Here is a 21,745-nt window from a genome sequence, read left to right as displayed (position 1 = left end):
TCAACTCCCGCCTACTCTGGCAACTGTGGCAACAACTAACTGGTAGCTGTCACACCCATACTCAAAAGACCTGGACTCACACCTGACATCATGTCCAACTTCCGGCCCATCTCAAATCTCCCCTTTCTGTCAAAAATACTTGAACGTGTCATTGCCTCACAACTAAAATCCCACCTCAGCTCCAATGACCTCTTTGAGCCATTTCAATCCGGTTTCCGATCAAAACACAGCACAGAAACAGCTCTTCTGAAAGTCACAAAGGACCTCCTCCTCTCCTCTGACTCCGGCAACCTGAACATCCTCATCCTCCTCGACCTCACCGCAGCATTCGACACCATCGACCACACCATCCTGCTGTCCCTCCTCGAATCATCACTCAACATCACCGACACTGCACTCTCCTGGCTGAAATCCTACCTCACCGACAGACATCAGTTTATCAAAATCAACAACTGCACCTCATCCACTGCTCCTCTGTCCCAAGGCATCCCCCAGGGTTCGGTGCTTTGCCCCCTCCTCTTCATCCTTTACATGCTCCCCCTTGGCAAAATAATTCGAGGCCACAACCTTCAATTTCACTGCTACGCCGATGACATCCAACTTTATATCTCAACAAAAACCATCACCCCCACAACACATTCCACTCTCACCAACTGTCTCTCAGAAATAAAAGCATGGATGCAAACAAACTATCTCCAACTGAACAGTGCCAAATCAGACATCATCATCATCGGCCCCCCATCCCGTATCAAAGACATCCAGAATTTCAACTTCACCATTGACAGCCACACTCTATCTCCCCCCCCTCACATCCGCAACCTCGGAGTAATTTTCGACAGTCAGCTCAAATTCAACCACCACATAAATCACATCACCAGGACCGCCTTTTTCCACCTCAAAAACATTGCCCGTCTCCGCCCATCACTCTCCTCCTCTGCTGCTGAAACCCTGATTCTTGCATTCATCACTTCACGACTCGACTACTGCAATAGCATCCTCTGTGGCATACCATCCAACCTCCTCAATAAACTCCAACATATCCAGAACTCTGCTGCCCGCCTCCTCACCCACACCCGCTCCCGAGACCACATCACTCCCATCCTCCAGAATCTCCACTGGCTCCCCGTCCGTCAAAGAATCCACTTCAAAGTCCTCCTCATTACTTACAAAGTCCTCAACAACCAAGCCCCCCCCTACCTCACAGACCTGCTGCACCACCACACCCCTTCCCGCTGCCTCCGCTCATCAGAAGCCAACCTCCTATCCATCCCCACCCGCACCAATCACCGGACCTGGGGGGACAGAGCCTTCTCCGTCGCTGCCCCCTCCCTCTGGAACTCACTCCCACAACCCATCAGAGACTGCACCGACCTCACCACCTTCAAAAAACTCACAAAAACTCACCTCTTCAATCTGGCTTTTAATGTGTGATTGATTTTTGTATTATTTGACTTCAACTTTAACTATATATTTATTTGTTGTTCCTTTCTTCTCTCTTCACTATTATCTGTAAAGCGTCTTTGAGCACCTGTAAAAGCGCTAACAAATTAAATCTATTATTATTATTATTATTACTACTCCAGCCTGCTCCAAATAAGGGCAAAGAGGCGGAGCCGAGGCGGGACCTGCTGCCACCGAGCTGAAAGTTCCAGAGCTAGCTGAAGCTACCAAGCTAAGCTAACATGCTCCCCATCTGCACACTGCCGTGGCATTTTACGTTTCTAAGGTAAGCGGACATGAATCTATTCAGCAAAACTATAAATAATAATCTAAGTTAATAAGTTTTTAGCATAATACTTCAGAATCTTAAAATCTCTTAACGTTTGTATGCAATTGTGCTAAATTCTATAACACATAGGTTTGAGCAAGCTCTCTGATTGGTCAATAGGCGTGTTTGATTCCACGATCAAACAACGATCAAATAGAACGTGCCTAATCACAAAGTATCCAGTGGCCTACACACGCCACGAGCCTACCGAAACTACTTCCATGAGCCTAGATCGTGTGATTTCCATAGCGACGTTTAGCGACACACAGCCATTAAACTGTTATACATTGTCTCTCGTTGGAAATCGGTACCTACAAAATTTCAGATTTTAAAGTTAATTTTAATTTCTTTGGGGGGCCTCAGTATTGATTAATGGTTGGACATGGACACAGACCGCAAAACCAACGAAAGATTTGCGGCTGTTTCAACTGACGAGTTGAGTGCGTTGGAAAAAAGTTGCAACAAAAAGAGTACATTGGCGTCAACTACCTGGGCTGTCAAATGTCTCAAAGCCTTCTTAAAAACCCAGGAGAAAATGGTGGATTTCGGAACAGTGTCCAAACCGGAGCTGAACAGCTTACTTCGCCAGTTTTATGGAAGTGTTAGAAACACTAAGGGCCAGCAGTACGCTATTAGTACCTATTTCGGTTTGAGAGCTGGGATCAACCGCTCGTTAATGACCCTCCGTACAGCCGGGCATGGTGTTTGATGAAAGACAATGAGTTTACCACCTCAAATAACGTGTTCTCCGGACTCATCAAGTCACTCAGAAGGGCTGGGCAGGACAAAACTGAACACCATCCCGCTATCACCAACGAGGACCTCGAAATCCTGAGGAAGTCCCGGGCCATGGACCCAAACACACCACGGGGCCTCCTCAACAAGGTAATAATAATAATAATAATAATAGCCCAATAATAATAGTTGTTATCATTAAGCCTACAAGCTTTTATTATTATCAGGCTATTATTATTATTATTATTATTGTTGTTGTTCTTATTATATTGTTCTTATTATTATTATTTCATCATTGTTATTATCTTTGTTGTTGCTTCATAAGGTCAAACTTGCCTAACATTCGTTTTTTTTATTTGTATTATCCTTAAGGCACCAAATATGTGACGATGGCATTTAACGAGGAAACGAAAAATCATAAATGCCACAACGACAGGGAGCGCCAGAACAGGAGAGGGGCAATGTTTGAGGAGCCGGGCAATGCCCTTTGCCCGGTAGCTTCGTTCGAGGCCTACCTATCAAGATTGCCCGAATCAGCAACGGCTTTCTACCACCATTCAAGGAAGTCGGTGAAGCCTGGGGATGCTGTGTGCTATAGCATGGAGCCCTTGGGGGTGAACAGCCTGGGGTTCATGATGACCCGCATTTGTGAAGAGTCTGGCACTGCTACGTGTTACACAAACCATTGCGTCAGAAGCACCTGCATACAGCGGCTGGCGGAGGCAGGGTTGGAGGCCAGAGAAATCATGTTCGTTAGAGGAAAAAAAAACGAGTCATCGCTTCGCAGCTACTGGGCTCCATCTCTAGACAATAGAAAGATGACGAGCAACGCGCTTTTTGCCGGTCCGGGACACGCCATGAAACGGCCACTGGAGGAAAGCTCTTCCTATAACGTAGTCCTACCCGTGAACACCACAGCACCACCTGCAAAAAAGTCTGGCATGGAGTTCATGGAGAGCTGTTTCAAGAATTGCCCTTTTAATGGCAGCATGAACATCCACCTTCATTCTGAACCCAAAATGTTTCAGCCCCATGGACAGCATGATTTGATTTGTTCTGCTAATCCCACAGTGATTACTCAGATATTTAAATAGCCTAATTCAAGAATTGTTTTCAATAAATTGTTTTCAATAAATTGGTTAATAATATATTATTTACTATAATTATATCAATAACTGTAAGCGGGGTAGCAGGAGTGTTTGATCGGCTATCGTTACCATGGGAACTACTTTCTAGGAACTACTTTCTGACGGAGATTAACTCAAGCAGAAAGCGTAGGTTTGGGATCAAATTAGCCCACATTATGAAATTATTTTACGATATTGTTGATTACAATGATAGTTTGTGTAATAGAATCGCAATCATACACTTGAGGCCATTCTTGAACGTCATTATTGGTACGACAGTACTGCGGCAGGACCGAGGCGCTTCTCGTGTATGATTGCTTAATTCAACACTGGAATCAAGCAAATATTAATGTTTGCATGACATTAGTTATTTATATTTTGATATCACTTAACTATACGTTTAATACATTTAAGTCAAGCTAAGGTACATTTCATGGTAGGTAGTTCTTACCTGTGAGACCTCCTCCAAACAGCATAATAACCAGACTGTATCATTAAAACTAAGTACCAGTTCTAGATCCTTGACTTTAGACAAACAATTCAAAAGACAACATGTATTTAAAGACCAATCTTTATTTGAATGTGCCTCTTAACCTGATATATTAGTTATACAGTAATAGTATTGACAATCTAAAAAAGCTGAGCAACTCAACAGTCAACTTTGTATTTCTTATTGTCTAAAGCATTTATTATTTTCATTTTCCCCCTCTCATATTCAGTGTGGACGGATTGAGACAGCGTGGTGTCCATAGAGCTGCAGAGACTTCAGGGAGAAACCTCCGTGTGATGGACGTCCTGTCTGTTGGTTTGGAGAGGACTGTTGGTCTTTCCTCAGCATGGAGGACCAGGCCTGATGGAGGAGCCCATGCTGGGCAAAGCTGATACCAACTGCACAGGCCTAGTCTGTCACGTTATTTTAGTACATGTTTTTACTTATACATTTAATAGTTTTACACCTTCTGTCCATATGTGCTTTTTATGTGAAATATTTGATTAACCTTTGGTTCACATTTCAATAAATTGTATTTGTATTTGCAATCCTTTCGTCCATTATTCTGACTGAAAATGTTAGATTACAAGTTCACATCTGACTGAAGATTGGCCCCATTTATTTGTGACGTTGCAAACTCTGCGGTACAAGGCACAAGTGATGTGAAGCTCATAAAGCGAGGCAAATAGAAATAATCAGCTGATGGAGTGTAGATGTGGAAATAGGTGCATTCCATCAGCTGACTGTTTTTACAATAAAAGTAGTTTCTTAGTGAATGTCCTGTACTGGTCTTAAAATCTCATAGCATCAGCTTTTAATTTTCCTCTTGGATGTTCTTCTTGACCCTCAGAGAAGGAAAACATTTTGTGTCTTTCAGGCATGTCCTTTCCTAACAAAAAATACAGGAAACATAAAACATATTATTGCAGAACAAGTGCGTTATTTATGAAAGCGGTGTGTTTGTGTGTTTAGGGGCTGTAGATATAATTATTTTGTAATTGTAATGGTTTTTATTTATTTCAACAGTGAGCTACAAAGACAATCAGATTATGAATGAACAGTATGAAGTTCATCAACATTGAAATATATGTTATTATCAAAATAATATTTAACTGTAGAAAAACGTAGCTCAACTGTAGAAGCTTGCTCTGTTGTCTCACTGAAAGAATAACTTTTACCACGTTTTTTACAGACGATATTGAGAGATAAATAGTAGCAGCTTAATAATATGTGTTAAATATCTTTGCCTTCAATACATTAAATTAAAAAGCTGACAAAATCACATTGCTTCTAAATGTAACTTTTTGTATGGAAAAAACCCTCAACTTCACTGGTGTGTAGGTGATTTAGTATTGTTTAATGGAATGTATATCAGTGAATTAAAGTCAATACTTAATTTATTTAAACCAATATCTTTCTTGATTCTTTGTACAGTATGAAAAAAAGAGTCTTTGTACCTGAGTTGAAGTTCACTATTGTGAGGAGTCCAGTTCTGTCTCTCACTCTCTGGTCCAGGCTGTCTGCATCACCTGGACACCTTAAACAAACAGATATATATGTAAAGTACCATGTGTACAAACAATATAACTGATTCCCTTCTGTTGAACGTGTTGGATTGTGTATTGTCCGAGTCAGGGTCCTTTTTATTCTACTGTAACTTTGGAAGTTGTGTTACCAATGCTTACTGTTTATTTGATACTAATTTGGTAATGCAATTCATAAAAACAACAAGGTTTGGGTTTGTTCTTCAGATGTTAACGTGTAAGCTCAATAATGAACTCAAGCTCAACCAACCATATTGTCTGTATCTAAGTAATCATCTTGAAATATGACATTAATAATTGTAATATACACACATCTTATTGTGAGGTTGATTTCACATACACTACTTCGACATTAGCTTGTCTACATACTTGAGCATAGCCAATTTAAATTAACCTTATTGATGCATACAGTTCCTACCTACATAATAATCATCTCTCTAAGTTACAAGGATGACCTTATTTTATCAACCTCAAACAGAAGCCGTTTGTTCAACAGTATTATCCCACTTAACGCTTAACACTTGTCTATTTCGTTTTAACCTTTATAAATATAGTCTAGGATTTTAACTTGGATGCTACTATTAGCACCGATGTAGCTACCACTCGCTTACACGCTAACCCAAGCCTTAACATTAATTACGTAGCTGATTAAAATCATTAACACATAAATAAGTACTCGAATTTCACTTACCGCAAAACCGCATTCATGCACCGTCTGTTTGAACCGCAGAGCGAGTCACAATAGTCCGATATATAAGCATGAAGAACAAACGAACACGGCCGGGGGCAAGTTGTGTTCCCTGGATGAGTTGAACAGGCAGAGTGCCTGTAGCTTCACGGAGCAGCTAGCAGAGAGACAAGAAGCTAACAGCAGCAGTCACTTCACAGAGCCGTCACTCAATGTGACCACGCCCTAATTTATGCAAAAACTTTAAGACCTAATATAAATAAAAGGGTCGTGTTAGAAAACAATTCACTCACAGATCCATAATCATGAAGGTGGAATCTAAGTATATTCATAATAATATATTTATTGCATCCATGGGTAGAAACATGTTTTTTTCTGCTGTAAAGTTGGGCATTTTAACATGGGGGTCCATGGAAATTGCTCCTTTCTGCAGTCAGTCCCTATCGGCCAATATATGAACTGCAGTGTGTGCCACTTCCGTATTGGCGTCCCGACTCTTCCACAGAGTTTTCCGCTTGAGTGACACCCATAGTGACACCCACTGCCCACCTGCCATGCCCCGACACATGGGGTCAATCACAAAGCTTTGATGCAGTTAGGGTACATTATTCTGGCACAGGAAGATTATGTTGGGCATTTAGGACATTAACGATAAAACTGAATATTGTTGTTCTATTTTTAGACACATCTCGCGATCGACTGGGAATCGGTCGATCTCGATCGACTGGTTGGGCACTGATTTACAGGAAAGGAGTGAGCAGAGGGTTGAGTTGTCCATTCTTGTTCTGTTTTCTGTGACTATATCTTCCTCACCATGCTGAACACCCTCAGACTTTCAGTTGTGCGGGTTACTAAAGAGAAGCGCTACCATGGAAACCAAACAATTGTGTAGCTGTATTGAAGTCCAAGTGGAAACAGTAACATTTGGAGCGTTATGTTAGAATTAAACCGGTTGTGACTCACAAATCAGATTTAGTCACGAGTAAATCTGATTAAATCGGGAGAAATGCGGGAGAAATAAGAGAGAAAGCGAGAGAGCTGCAGTCCTCCTGTCCTCACAATTCTTTGTTTGTTCTTATTCGGAACCGAGTTTAGCTTCCCAACCCTGCCACTGTGCTCGCTACATGTCCCGCCCCCGTCTAACAGTACAGAAAGCAGCGAGGTGGATTTTGGTACCGAAGCCTACTCCTCAGTCATCCTGTTAGTTTCCTGTTAGTACTTCGGATTGCCGCTATATTTTGCGCGGCCGGAAGTAATCATTTAAAAATAAACCGTTAACTTTTAAAATAGTCTAGCTAAAACATACTTAATTTCCACTTAATTAAACGTCATAAACATTTGAAACCTGCAAACATGTGAACATGAAGCTATTATTTTCAATAAAAAATAACTGTAAATTCTAATATATAATGTTATTTTCGGGGGCGGACCTCAACGGACCCCCCTGCAAAATACAAGAAACGCTACTTGGAGGGGTCCAACAGGAGCTAGCCAATGACAGAGACTGCAGCTTTTAAAACTGTCCCAAAGGAGTGGACCCGACTTTAGTGCGCCAACTGCTCTGAATTTGAACGTCACCCACCACCACTGCGGCTGTACGCCTACTCGAACGAGCTGATGGAGTCCAGCCTACAACCTTACCTAGAAATTATAAAGAAAATGTTACATAGTGGCTGTAGTGATGAAAAGATACATCACTACTTGACTTTTGAATGTGGCATGCAAAGAGGAGCATCCATTAGTAACATTCGCCGTTTTTGTAGAGAACACGGTTCAACAAGACAGTGAGTGACCGACCATGAACTGGAAGCTGCTGTCTTCAATTCAGTAAAAGAGTTAATATTGGGCTACAATATGTTATATGGCGTTAATGTCCCAGAGATATACATCAAAACAAATGGTAATTGTGTATTTGCGTTATTATATTATATATTATTATATATTATATTATACTGTCATTATCTATAGAAATTGGTCTTGTGTTTCCTCCATGTATTATATATGTGTGTGTGTGTGTGTGTGTGTGTGTGTGTGTGTGTGTGTGTGTGTGTGTGTGTGTGTGTGTGTGTGTGTGTGTGTGTGTGTGTGTGTGTGTGTGTGTGTGTGTGTGTGTGTGTGTGTGTGTGTGTGTGCATATATATTTATATGTATATTATACATGTGTGTATATTTATATATTTGTCATCTTTAACATAATTTGTATAACTAACACTGATAATTACTATCTTATCTTTACCTTAAGACTGGTCCTACCTATGGCCGGAAGATGATGACAAGGTATCTTGCAGCTGCAGGAGTCCATGCATCAGAGGGTCGTGTGGGCCATGTGTTGCGCAACATTCACCAACCATACCATAGGGCACGATGTCAGGTAGGTTTAATCAAATGTAGCGTAGTTAGTTATCCACGCTTGAGAGGTAGTTGTATCAATCCAAACAACACAAATGTTGTTTTTAATGCTTATTAAATGTAGCCTAGATCAGGGGTCCCCAACCCCCGGTCCGTGGACCAGTACCGGGCCGCGGAGGTCTTACTGCCGGGCCGCGAAATAGCTGCGAGTTTATCGTAATATTTGCTGAATTATAAATATATACAAATATTTTATCAAAAAATATTCAATAATTTATTTTATTTTATTTTATACCAGTCATATTATTTCATCCAAAACATACAAAATAAATCAAAATTGGTTAGCATAAGGTCTCAGCCACTCGTGCGCAGAGAAAGTTACAGGTGGTGCGCCAATAGGAAGTGGAGCACACAGGAGACAACCGTTTAATCGCAGACTGTTATGTTTGTGGGGGAATGGCAGTGCATACATTATTTTAGATATATTTCAAACTCGGACTTCATTTTAAGGACATGGGGTATAGAGCTATTTTTTTTATTTGTAAAGCCTCCTTCACTTCATGAAATGGCTGCAGCATCAGGAGGCAGCCTCAGAGAAGTGCAGCATCAGCGCATACACACCGCCTTCACTGTGTTCCCCACTGCAGGCTACTACGTTTCAACCACACACACCTCTACACACACACACACACATCAAACGGCCCGATTATTCCCCCTATTACTCGTTTTATGAAGGAAATGTCCGGTCACAAAGGTGCATGATTTGAGTGTGTATGTGCTCTGCTCAGCTCCGCTGTGTGTGTGTGTATGTTCGGTGTGTTTGTGTGTGTCCAACAACGGCATTTGTTTTCAAATTACCATGAACAGTAATTTACACACATCTGGCTAACTCCATAGGTATGTGGGTGTTCCCAAAATAAATTAGTTTAATCTTAATCTCGATGTAGTGCTAAATGCTGTCGGAGTGCACCGGAACGAACGCCCCGGTATGACGTTATTATGGCTGGCAAACAAGCCCAGGGGTCTCACTGACATTTCAGTTATATCAATATGTGTACAGCGGTCCTAATTTGTTTTAATTGTATCCTGGTTTTAAACTGTGTTAATATGTTTTGGATGCATATTATTCTATTATTTTTTCAGGCTGTTACATACAATTAGCCACTGTTGCCACCTATATTAGGCTATATTATATTATATTAATATGTGTAAAGCGGTCCTAATTTTTTGTTTTAATTGTATCCTGGTTTTAAACGTTGTTAATATGTGTTGGATGCATGTTGGTATTTCTTCAGGCTGTTAAATACAATTAGTCTCTGTTGCCACCTGCTGGTGAGTAAATATTCAAACAGTTAAAGTTGACAACCGGTCCGCAAATCTTTTTTAATGTATCTGCCGGTCCTTGGCGCAATAAAGGTTGGGAACCCCTGGCCTAGATTATTTTGATTTATGGTTATTGTTATTTCTCAGAAACCCTTGATGAGGCAGCTCATACAAATTAAGTGGAGTGCTTTATATGGAATTGTGATTTTCTATAATATTTCACTATGGTTTACTATACCCTTATAATGAGGTCCTGATGTTTTTTTTTGTCTTTATTTAAGGGAGCCAGGAACCTCAATCCAGTTCCATATACTGCGGCTTACAGGACTGTCTCAGAAAATTAGAATATTGTGATAAAGTTCTTTATTTTCTGTAATGCAATTAAAAAAACAAAAATGTCATACATTCTGGATTCATTACAAATCAACTGAAATATTGCAAGCCTTTTATTATTTTAATATTGCTGATTATGGCATACAGCTTAAGAAAACTCAAATATCCTATCTCTAAATATTAGAATATCATGAAAAAGTATACTAGTAGGGTGTTCAACGAATCACTTGAATCGTCTAATTAACTCGAAACACCTGCAAGGGTTTCCTGAGCCTTGAAAAACATTCAGCTTGGTTCAGTAAACTAAATCACAAGTATGGGGAAGACTGCTGATCTGACTGCTGTCCAGAGGACCGTCATTGACACCCTCCATCAGGAGGGTAAGACACAAAAAGAAATTTCTCAAAGAGCAAGCTGTTCACAGAGTGCAGTTTCAAAGCACATCCACAAAAAGTCTGTTGGAAGGGGGACATGTGGCAGGAAACGCTGCACAACCAAGAGAGATGACCGCAGCCTTAACAGCATTGTGAAGAAGAGTCGCTTCCAGAATTTGGGGGAGCTTCAAAGACAGTGGACTGAAGCTGGAGTCCAGGTATCAAAAGTCACTGTTCACAGACGTGTCCGGGAAATGGGCTACAATAGCCGTATTCCCATGGTCAAGCCACTTCTGAACTCAAGACAACGGAAGAGGCGTCTGACTTGGGCTAAGGAAAAGAAGCACTGGACAGTTGCACAGTGGTCCAAAGTCCTCTTTTCAGACGAAAGCAAGTTTTGTATTTCATTTGGAAGTCAAGGCACCAGAGTCTGGAGAAAGGCTGGAGAGGAGCAAAATCCAAGTTGCTTGAAATCCAGTGTGAAGTTCCCACAGTCAGCGATGGTTTGGGGAGCCATGTCAGCTGCTGGTGTTGGTCCACTGTGTTTCATCAAGCCCAGAGTTATGCAGCTGTGTACCAAGAGATTTTAGAGCACTACATGCTTCCGTCTGCTGAAAAGCTCTATGGAGATGAGGAATTCATTTTCCAGCATGATCTGGCACCTGCCCACAGTGCCAAAACCACCAGTAACTGGTGTACTGACCATGGCATTACTGTCCTCGATTGGCCTGCAAATTCCCCTGACCTGAACCCCATAGAGAATATGTGGGGTATTGTGAAGAAGAAGCTGAAAGACACCAGACCCAACAATGCTAATGAGCTAAAGGCCGCTATTGAAGCATCCTGGGCATCCATAACACCTCAGCAATGCCACAGGCTGATTGCCTCCATGCCACGCGGCATTGATGCAGTAATCCGTGCAAAAGGATTCCCAACCAAGTACTGAGTGCATTAATGGACATTTTCAAATGTTTGATTGTGTTTTGCTGTTATAAATCTTTTTTTTTTACTTGGTCTGAGGAACTATTCTAATTTTTTGAGATAGGATTTTTGAGTTTTCTTAAGCTGTATGCCATAATCAGCAATATTAAAATAATAAAAGGCTTGCAATATTTCAGTTGATTTGTAATGAATCCAGAATGTATGACATTTTTGTTTTTTTAATTGCATTACAGAAAATAAAGAACTTTATCACAATATTCTAATTTTCTGAGACAGTCCTGTATGTTGGTCACAAATTGCACATGGACCAAAAGGAGAAATTGGTTATGTTTGGTGTGACTCATGTTCTGGCGATTGATGGCTTCTCCAGCAAAATTGTTGGGCGTTCCACTATGCCTGTGAAGAACAACCTCACAATCTACAATGAGGTTTATAGGTAATTCAAAATACCCGTGTCCAACAAAAAGTACAGAATAACTAACAGCTTGTGGAAATCATCCCCATTTCATGAAGTGCTTTAACAGTTTAAATCCAATTATCTAAATGTTTGGCCTTAAATTGGATTATGAAGTTAGATAAACTTATATTGATCACGCAGTAACAAAAGTACAAAATCAAACCAACATTGAACCTCCATTGTAAATTGTGCATGCCGGTCAGAATATATTGGAGCACAACCGGCTAGTGTGTCGCAGTGTGGTGTATAATGTAAGGTGTCCTCTTATCCCAAAAATAGCTACTTCTAGAAGTAACAGGTTAAATTGTATCTGTTAACGTTACTTTCATCTAATATGCTGAAGTGCAAGTTTGGTTGAAGCCTGATGAAAATACAAATGTCAAGCCTGCTGCACCATGTGCAAGAAAACACTCACATTATGATAAAGGCATTAGTCGAATCGGAAGTTCTTCATATCCTTTGTACTTTTTTTTCAGTATGGATGTGAAAAAGTCTACTTTGCATTTTCATGATTTGCATTCATAATGATCCTAAAAAGGTCTTACATTTTTAAGCAGCAAGTCAAAACTCTGTTCACCTCTGATCTGCTTGACAACACTATAATTGTTCAACAGACAGCTACGGATGACACCATTAGCCGCACTCTTCATACTGCTGTATCCGACTTGGTAACCTTATTCTGTTTTCTTGCAGAAGTGCAATAATGGAGCATGGCATGTGGGACCAGGTCAGAGTGGACCACGGAAAAGAGTTCTATTTAACTCTTTTTATGCAGGAGAAGTTGGCCAGCCAGCGACACAACACAGAGAGGCCACCATACCGGCAAACTCCATCAACAAAGGTGATTCAGTTAGAAAACCGAGTTGTAATGTATACACTCAAGCTAAGAATTGTACAACCCCTGATTATAATTTAGAGTTTTCTGCTTTTCAAAGTAAATTACAACATGTAATTAATTAATTAATTAACGCTTTTCTTCATTATTCATTATTTCTTCTTAATTGATTGCTAAAGGTAGATGATAATTAGAAATTGGGCGTAACAAAGTACATTAATCTATTTTAAAAAAAAGCTAATATCTACTATATTTTGCATTGACAGAATCACACAATCGAAATAATTTGGCCTGAAATCAACAATAGGGTAAACTACCCGTTGAAACTGGCATTGATCCAACTTGTGGATCAGGAGGAGCTGGACATGTAGGACAACATGACCAAATACTGCGTGTCATCCTTGACTTGCCAATTGGCCCAGCTCGGAGTTGAGCGTGCTGTGCAAGCATGGAATGCCCACAGGATTCCAGGTTTGTGTTAGGGTTTGTTTCTCAAGCAGAGATGTGATAAAGTCTAATCTAATTACATACACATATATTTTGAGTAAAAGGAAAGTCTAAAACCATCTCAGAATTTTAAAATAACTCATCATGTCTAGACTTCACACCTCTGCTCTTCAGCCTCTTTAAAAAAACATTCAATGTATAGTTAAAGCAATGAATGTATCCTTTATGCTACACTTATTTTAGGGAAGGGTATACCCAATTACTTGGCAAGAGAGGGATGCCCGAAGAGAGTCGAACCAGACCTTTTGCCTGTTGCATCAGTGGCTGCCGACTGGTACGATCAAGAGGTTGGAAGGCTGACACGGGAGTCCCACTTTGGCACCAACCCCTTCCATAATGCCCAGGACCAGCAAGCTGCAGAGAAGGAATTTGCTCCGCAGTTCCCAAATGTCAGTTTTCTCTTGAACAAAGCTGTAAATCAGGGGTTCCCAAAGTGGGGGTCGCGAGATGATTACAAAAAAAAAAAGGAAAATAAAAAAATATATATATAAAAAAAAATTGATCAATTTTTTTAATAATTTTTTTTAAAATTATTATTAATAATAACGTTAGTAGTATTATTCATCCCGCTTCCATAACATTAGTATGCATAGAAAGCGACAGGTGCTGTGACAGGTCACACCTCTCCCTACTTATGCTAATGAGCTAAGTCCCGCCTCCCCTTTGTTCGAGGTGTGAGATCTCAAGTAGGTGTGATATCCCAAGTAGGTGTGAGATCTGTCGATAGGAGGGGGGTGATGTGTATTCACAGGTGTGAAAAGCCTCCACTGTTGCGCAGTAGCGTGGCGTGGGGAAAAAATTAGGGGAAGCCAATAATACGTCCTTTCTTTTGGGGGGGGGGGGGGGGTGGTCAATGTAATAACGTAACCAGATGAGTGATTACAGCGCACGGTATCATTTTACACACATTTGTATCATACAGATGCAGGACTTACACACGCCTGTTATCTAACCGACAGGTCCGCACGCACTCTCCAGCCGAAACTCTAATAAGCATTCATTCACAAACTAAATCAGGAGACCTTTAACGTTTTATATCCGGTTCGCTCCTTTGTTCCTCGCTGTACACAGCTCCAGTTTGGGCATTGGCCTGTCATCAGATTGTATTTGTTGTTGCTGCTGCTGCAGCGGAAGTTTAGTACAATTATTTTTGATTAAATACTCCAAATCTCCACCCTCCATAATTGCACTTGCTTCAGTTGCTTGCTACTTTCTAACGGCAGTGAGAGTGGTGCAGTGACGCTATCTATCTTCTATCGATTAGATTTATGATTCGAACATTATAAAAGTAGGGTAGACATGTGGATATTATCCGACTGAACAAAACGTGCATTTACCTAACAGGTTCGTTTTCCACTGACCTTTTTTCAAGCTATTTTCCAAAATCCTATGGAGAAATCCCATTGCTATTTTGTCGAGGGAAACCGGGCGTAGCTTACTTCCGCTTTTTGGGACGCGTCACTGCACCACTAAGTTGATGCGATTTGATTGGATTGTGAGGCAAGGGAAGCCAGCCGCCTCTGGCTTCCCTTGGCATGGCCCTGACCAATCACAGGTTGGCAGGGGCATGACGTGAGCCTCATCTGATTGGTCAATCCCCCCATTTTTTTTCACCAAGGGAAGCAAATTTCGGCTGGCCTCCTCTCGCAACAGAGAGTGCAATCTACTGTATCACCGTAACATCTAGAGGGGCGCTGTTTCACTCTTTGTAAAATAATCAATGAGAATGGGGGAGAGACGGGCCGGTAACAACACACAACAAAGAATTTCCGAAACTAAACTAAGTGTTTTCATTTATTTATTAAAATTATAACTACAATCCGAAAAAACAGGGGAAGCCTGGCAGTGGCGTCAATTCAGCCAAAGCTAAGGTATGGCAAGGTTACTAGTCACATGACTTAACTACAGTATCAATCAATATACATGCCCAGCAAATAATCATAACAAAAGTGACAAGTCTGCTATGTAGCTTTTCTGTGTGGTTAGGAAAATTTGAACTTTTTCAAATGCAGCCTCACTCACATCCCGCTAGCGCAAGTAACTATGGACACAAACACTTAACTACGCACGTCAATCAATCAATTCAGTCAAATGCGCCGTTACGCATCCGTTTTCAGCACCATGGATAGCAAGCGGCAGGGTTAGACAGCAGTAATAGCCTTTCTGACACAATTTCACTCTTTCTGTTCACTTCATTCACTATGTAATTGCAACAATATCACGTGAACATACCAGGTAAACTGCTGTAAACTGTTAAAGTCCAAATATAAAGAGGAGAGGGAGGGAGGGAGAGAGGAGAGGGAGGGAGGGAGAAGAAAAGAGAAAGAGAAATCATATTAATAAGATGTTTGGGTATCTTACTTTGAGATGAACTTTATTAATTATTCCACAAGTGGATAACGGCGGGTCCTCAAAGCAGCAAAGTTATTGACGAGTTCATCTGCGTCCAGGGATTTTACGACAGCAGGCTCAACAGCCATCAACATGAGGTTTGTGAGCCTGTCATCGCTCATGGTGGTCCGCAGGTAAGTCTTGACTCTTTTTAAAACGGAAAAGAATCTTTCGTTGGATGCAGTGGAGACAGGAATTGTTGCTGCGATCTTGAATAGCTTGATGACCTCTGAAAAAGCGACAGACATGGTCTTCAGTCGTGTCAAAGCCAGCATTATGTTTTTCTCCTCCTCCACGTCCTCCTTCATCTCAAGTTCAAGGAAAGCTTTTGCTGTGTGACACTGGGAACCGAGAAGGGTGGTGTCGATCAGTTCATCATAGAGTTGTGCAAACTGTTCCATTTTAACTACATCCATGAAATGGGGAGATGAACAATCAAATGCCTGGATAGCATTAAGTAGCTCATCATTATCTGTAAATCGGCGATCTAACTCAGAGATGAAGCGGTCCAGTGTTTCAAAGTATAGTCTTTTTTCTTGGTCATCTCCTGTTTGTCTCTGGCCACTGGATGATCCGACAATAAACCCTGCCAAGGCTTTGGACACACTCCGTGCTCTTGCTGGTCGCAGAGGGGCAGTGTCGCTGCTTGGGAGGCCGAGCTCTGTGGAAAATGCCTTGGCTCTGCTCAGTGTGTCCTGGTACTCTTTATCTGACCTCATCTTTTCCAGCTGGGCCTTAGTACTCCGTATGAGGTTGGAAGCCATCGTGATTGCAATGTCTTTTGTCTGAAGCTGTTCAGACAGTCCATAAGTGAGATTTAAGATTTTTTCTAGGACATGAAGACGCACAACAAAAGTGACTGTCAGCATATTTGTCCGAAGTCCAGCAGCTTCAGTTGAACCCTCTGCATGAGCGTCAATAGTGGCATCTAACACAGCTAGTATAGCCTCGTAGCGCAGTTTTATCTTCTGTAGAGCCCTATACCAATACAGCCACCGAGTGGGACAGGTGCGCTCCAAGTGCAGTATTTTGTTGTGTCCCAACTTCTTTTGAGCCTCAATGAAAAGCATGTGTCTGGTATTGCTATTTGCAATACAAGTATATAGTGTTTGAACAACACCAAAAAACTCTGCCATCTCTGGTATTTCAGTTATCGAGCTCACAAGCACAAGATTTAGTCTATGTGCATGACAGTGTATATACGCTGCATGCGGCACTTTTTCACGTATTAAAGCCTGCACTCCACGCACATTACCCCGCATAACACTTGCACCATCGCAGCATTGTGCAACACACAGCTGAATATCTAAACTCGATAATTCCTTTATTATTTTCTGGGCCAGGGATTCAGCTGTCAGGTCCTTCATGTGATAGGTTCCAATGGCTCTTTCCTTTATAATCCCGTCATGTACATAACGGATCAAAATGGCCAGCTGCTCCTTCTTAGACAGGTCTTTCGTTTCATCCACTAACACTGAAAAGTACCGTGCTTCTCCTACTTCATTTATGATTATACTTCTGATATTTTCCCCAATAACTCTCACCATATCATTCTGGGCTTCTGGGGAAGAATAGTGCGCATACCTGCGTTCCTGTTTGCTTTTCACGTTCCTGTCATCTGTTGCAATAACGTCCAAAAGTTCAAGGAAATTTCCTTTATTTTCATCCTCATCTCTCTCGTTGTGGCCACGGAGAGGGAGGGCCTGTCTTCCCAGAAATGACGTGATTTTGAACAAGGATTTGACGTGAGCCCGGTTCTCCTGCACCTCATCTGTCCTGTTTGCGTCAATCCGACTTGCGATGGATTCCTTATGTCCGCTGATCACAGCCTTAAAGTTAGACCACGCTAATGCAGCACAATTGTGTCTACTGCTCCCTTGATGATCCCGGAGATTTTTTTTCATGTTCTTCCAACATGTGTATCCAGTGTCTATGAACACACGCAGTCCATGCCTGTCACCTGTTAAAGTTGAGGCTCCTCCAAAATGACGGCATGCAAAGCAATAAACTGCATCTTCTTGCGCAGAATATTCAACCCAGTCATATTCCTGATACACACTGACATTAAAGCGTCTTCCATTTCTAGTTGGGAAGTGGGTCAAACGAGGACGCCTGAGTCCGTCTGTTTTACATCCACTAATATCCTTCTTCTCTGCTCCAGTTGACCCAGAGGCTGCTACTGCTGCTGCACCCGGGCCTTGACCTTCCTTATCGCTGTCCACGTCTGATCCAGCTCTTTCAATCTGAGAAATTGGTGGGGACTCAGACTCGGATTCAATTCGAGAAGTCGGTGTGGACGAGTTCTCAGCCTCCATGCATGTAGTCTCCGTCTCCCTGTTAGCATCTGCATCCCCGGCGCAGGTGCTGGAGTGGCTAACAGCCTCGTTAACAGCTTGAATCCCACCTTCACTACCTGGTCCTTCTCCCTCTGCTGCTGGGGCAACATTGGAGCCATCACCTTCACCTGCCTTTTTTTTGATAAAAAAAGATTCTAAAGTTCTTTGCTTTCTTTTGATTTTAGTTAATTAGCTTAGCCGAAAAATAAAAAAAACCGCGATAACATGACCCGCTCTGACCTCCGGCGGCTTCTCGTCAGGAGATACCACATTTCAAGATAGGGAGGGGGGATACGTTATGATAAGTATTGGGAAAGATAATATCTAGACTAGAGAAATCGATTGTGTTGTTCTGATTTTCATTTGTATTTAATTTATATGTATTAAATAATAGAATAATCAATACAAATTGACACAGAGTAATTCCATAAATTTATTTTTTTAAAACGAACATTTACATTTTCCCCTGGAGCCAAGGTGTGGCAGCTGCCATACCTTGCCATACCCAATTGATGCCTCTGAAGCCTGGCTTCCCTTGGCCTCCAGGAGAAAACGCCACTGCTGTTGCGCCTTATGGTGTATAATAAAAAAGGTTTCAATCACATTAGTATGCATAAAAAGTGACAGGTGGGCCCGCCCCCAAGTGTGTGTGTGTGTGTGTGTGTGTGTGTGTGTGTGTGCGTGCGTGCGTGCGTGCGTGCGTGCGTGTGAATCAGTCACGGATGTCTTCGCATGGAGATAAAGACTCCTGTCTCTTAACACCCAAGGTCCTGCAGTCGGCTGAGGCTGTAAAAGTATAGAAAAAGCAGGTAGGAGGGGGTTGAGAGGAGACTCGGGGGGTGTCAATATATCCAGACCAAAATATGCGGATTCAGAGCTGATCAGAACACAGAAAGGCTGGGAAATTCTTTTTAGTTTTTGTCTACTATCTACATGTTTGTAATGTGTATGTACATATTTTCAATGCCATCTCTCTCTGTTTCTGCTAATGTGTAAAATATACAAAATAACGTTTTATATACTTACTCTCTTGTTAAAAGGTGATGAAGTTTGCAGCGTAAGCCAGCCATCAGTGTTCTAGATTTTAAGGCTTTGTATACCTCAAAGTGTGTCTAAAAGTATCTTGGCAAGAGAAAAAAAAGCCAAAATTCGCCTAGGTCATTAAAAAGAAACCAAATTTTACGTTTTACAAATGAACAGACACAAATGCAGACTTGACTACTTGGCAGTTGATTAAAGCAGATGTGTCCTTTTTCATCTCTCAAAGGTTTGGGTCCTGTTCAACACTGGGTACAGAAATATATTCAATATACAGTCATTTGTACGTAAAGATTTTTTAAGTTGTAAGCACTTAGAAATATACATTTGATTGCATTTAAAGTGGCTGTAGACAACTTATCATAATGAAGTAGTTGATTGCACAAATTTGTAATGGATGTCAAATAAAGACGACATTAGCATTTAAATTGGCTCCCTATAAGACTTGCTTTCTCTATGAAATTATGTCTGGTTCTGAGTAGTGGTCTCCCTTTCACAATAAAAAGCCCAAACACAATACTTTCTGAATCACTGCAGGAAGTAATGTGCTAAAATGCAAATACAAATAGCTTACAGTAGCTCCCAATTAGTTGAACAATTGGAAAACCGCAAGGACTCTGGAAACACCTACTGGCAAAGGATTGTGGATGCAAATTATGCAAAGAGGAAGAAAAAACATTCTATCTAAAGCTATATAACACAATCTGCATATTGACAGTATGAGTACAACAAAAACAGTATGCATGTTGATGCAAACGACGATGTTCAGTAAACGATCAATCAAAATCGAAGGATCCAATGTATTTTTAAATGGAGCAGAAATAGGACTAGTCTCCCAGTTCAAGTATCTTGAACAGGGAGTGTCATATTGGACTCGCACTTGACTTTTTAAGAAACATATCCAGAAAGTATCCAATACCATTAAAGTCAACTTGCAACATTTTAAACAAATTAGACCTTTTTCTTAACTGTCAATGCTGCAAAGTCATACCTCCACTGTATGATTCTATCCCACATTGAATACTGTTTTACAAACTGGTCGTTTGCTTGTGCCACACACCTGAAACCCATAAAACAGCTATTCAAGAGAGCTATCCAGGTATTTGACAGAAAGCCACAGTCATACCACCACTGTACCATCCTCGAAAATCACAATTCTTGAGTTTTTGACAATTTTATGTCTTTTAAAAGTATGTGTTTTTTAAATAATATTTACATGGGCTGGCCCCCCTCCCCTTGGGGGAATTCATCCACAGAAAACACACTGGACGCAGCACTAGGTCAGAAACCAGAGGAGACTGTGAAGTCCACCACAGACGGACCACCTTTGGACAAAATGTCCTCTCCATTAAAGGCAGCTCATTGTGGAATAGTCCCCCAACTGAGATACGGGATTGTCCCACTCTCAATAGTTTTAAAGGTCAACTTAAAGAATGGTTGAGCAACAAACAGACGTGTAATCACCACAAAATAAATGCACTTTAACACAGGGGTATCTCCTCTTGCACTTTTATGTAGCGCTTTTTATCTTATCTTGCACTTTATATATTATAGCTGCTACATTGTACTGCCATGTGGTAAATGCTTGTATGCTGCTCATGCTCTTTCTGCATATCATGTATTTATTTTTGCTATATATATATAATTGTCATGTTCTTATATGCTGTATGTGACGGGACTATAGATGGAAATTAGCTCAAAGCTAAAATCCGGCTCATTTACACTTGTAGGCATTATTTTTGTTTTAAAGTGTTCATCAATGTGCACTACGGTAGCCCTGAAGAAAATTAAACATTCAAATATGTTATCGATGTCCCCATTCCCAGTTTGTTTGGAAATAATTGCGATGTTTACTATGTTTTGGTAGCTCTTAACAAAACTGAATTTTTGTAAAAGACTGCGACTCTAAAAGGCAAGTTTGTGATTTTAACACTGTTTCGATGAAACAATACATTATACAATATTACGACTTTTTGCCATATTTTTAACACAATCTTTTTTTTTATGGTTGTAGGGCTTCAAGATATTTTGCATGTCATGCATAAACACGGTGTCATCTTTTCCTTGAAACTGACGTGCTGCCCGTTTTACAAAACAAGTTATTTTTCTGCTTCTTCATCCTCTGAATTTTCCTCCCCCGTCCCTCTTCCTTCAGCCAGCACAACAAGAATCAAGGTGGATCTGTGAAATGAAACACCTCTTCCCAAAGCGTTACTTCCCTATTGAGAGCATGCATCTAGGGCAGTAGGGTCTAAACCAATTGGCCAGATAAACTAACATGCAGAACGTACGGTATGTTTGAAGACTAACCATTTATCCAGTTCAAGCTGTCTTTAAGATGTGACATTGCGCTCTGACTATTTCCCGTAAAATGGTGACAACTATTACTTATTCTTAAATTTGACCTCTTGCTGCTTGGTTGAAAATGATAGATGAAAAATAACTTTAAAAAAAAAAAGACTCAAACAGCGAGGGACATTATACTGGTGAAAAAAACTCTCAATTCTA

General features: G+C 41.0%; 2 protein-coding genes and 1 pseudogene across 5 annotated transcripts in view; 2 read left to right on the top strand and 1 right to left on the bottom strand.

Annotated features, from left to right (window-relative positions):
- The window catches only part of LOC307028815 (uncharacterized protein), a 226,970-nt gene that overhangs the window by 107,489 nt on the left and 97,736 nt on the right, over window positions 1-21,745 (top strand). The window lies entirely within an intron of this gene.
- The window catches only part of LOC307028820 (uncharacterized protein), a 75,092-nt gene that overhangs the window by 26,078 nt on the left and 27,269 nt on the right, over window positions 1-21,745 (bottom strand). The window contains exon 1 of one of the 3 annotated variants that reach the window (XR_013805115.1): window positions 15,834-15,931. The exons of the other annotated variants lie outside the window; for them this stretch is intronic. The gene's annotated coding sequence lies outside the window, so the exon portion shown is untranslated. Of the gene's footprint in view, window positions 1-15,833; window positions 15,932-21,745 lie in introns of those variants that run through there. 3 annotated transcript variants of the gene reach the window in all.
- LOC307027918 lies at window positions 8,717-13,540 on the top strand (annotated as a pseudogene). Its single transcript has 4 exons — window positions 8,717-8,723; window positions 11,950-12,109; window positions 12,824-12,971; window positions 13,232-13,540. The product of its transcript is annotated as an uncharacterized misc_RNA (transcript).

This window comes from Notothenia rossii (genome assembly GCF_949606895.1).
Source record: "Notothenia rossii genome assembly, chromosome: 2".
NCBI lineage: Eukaryota > Metazoa > Chordata > Actinopteri > Perciformes > Nototheniidae > Notothenia > Notothenia rossii.
Note: the sequence above shows the minus strand (reverse complement) of the source record. Positions and strands in the feature narration are given on the sequence as shown.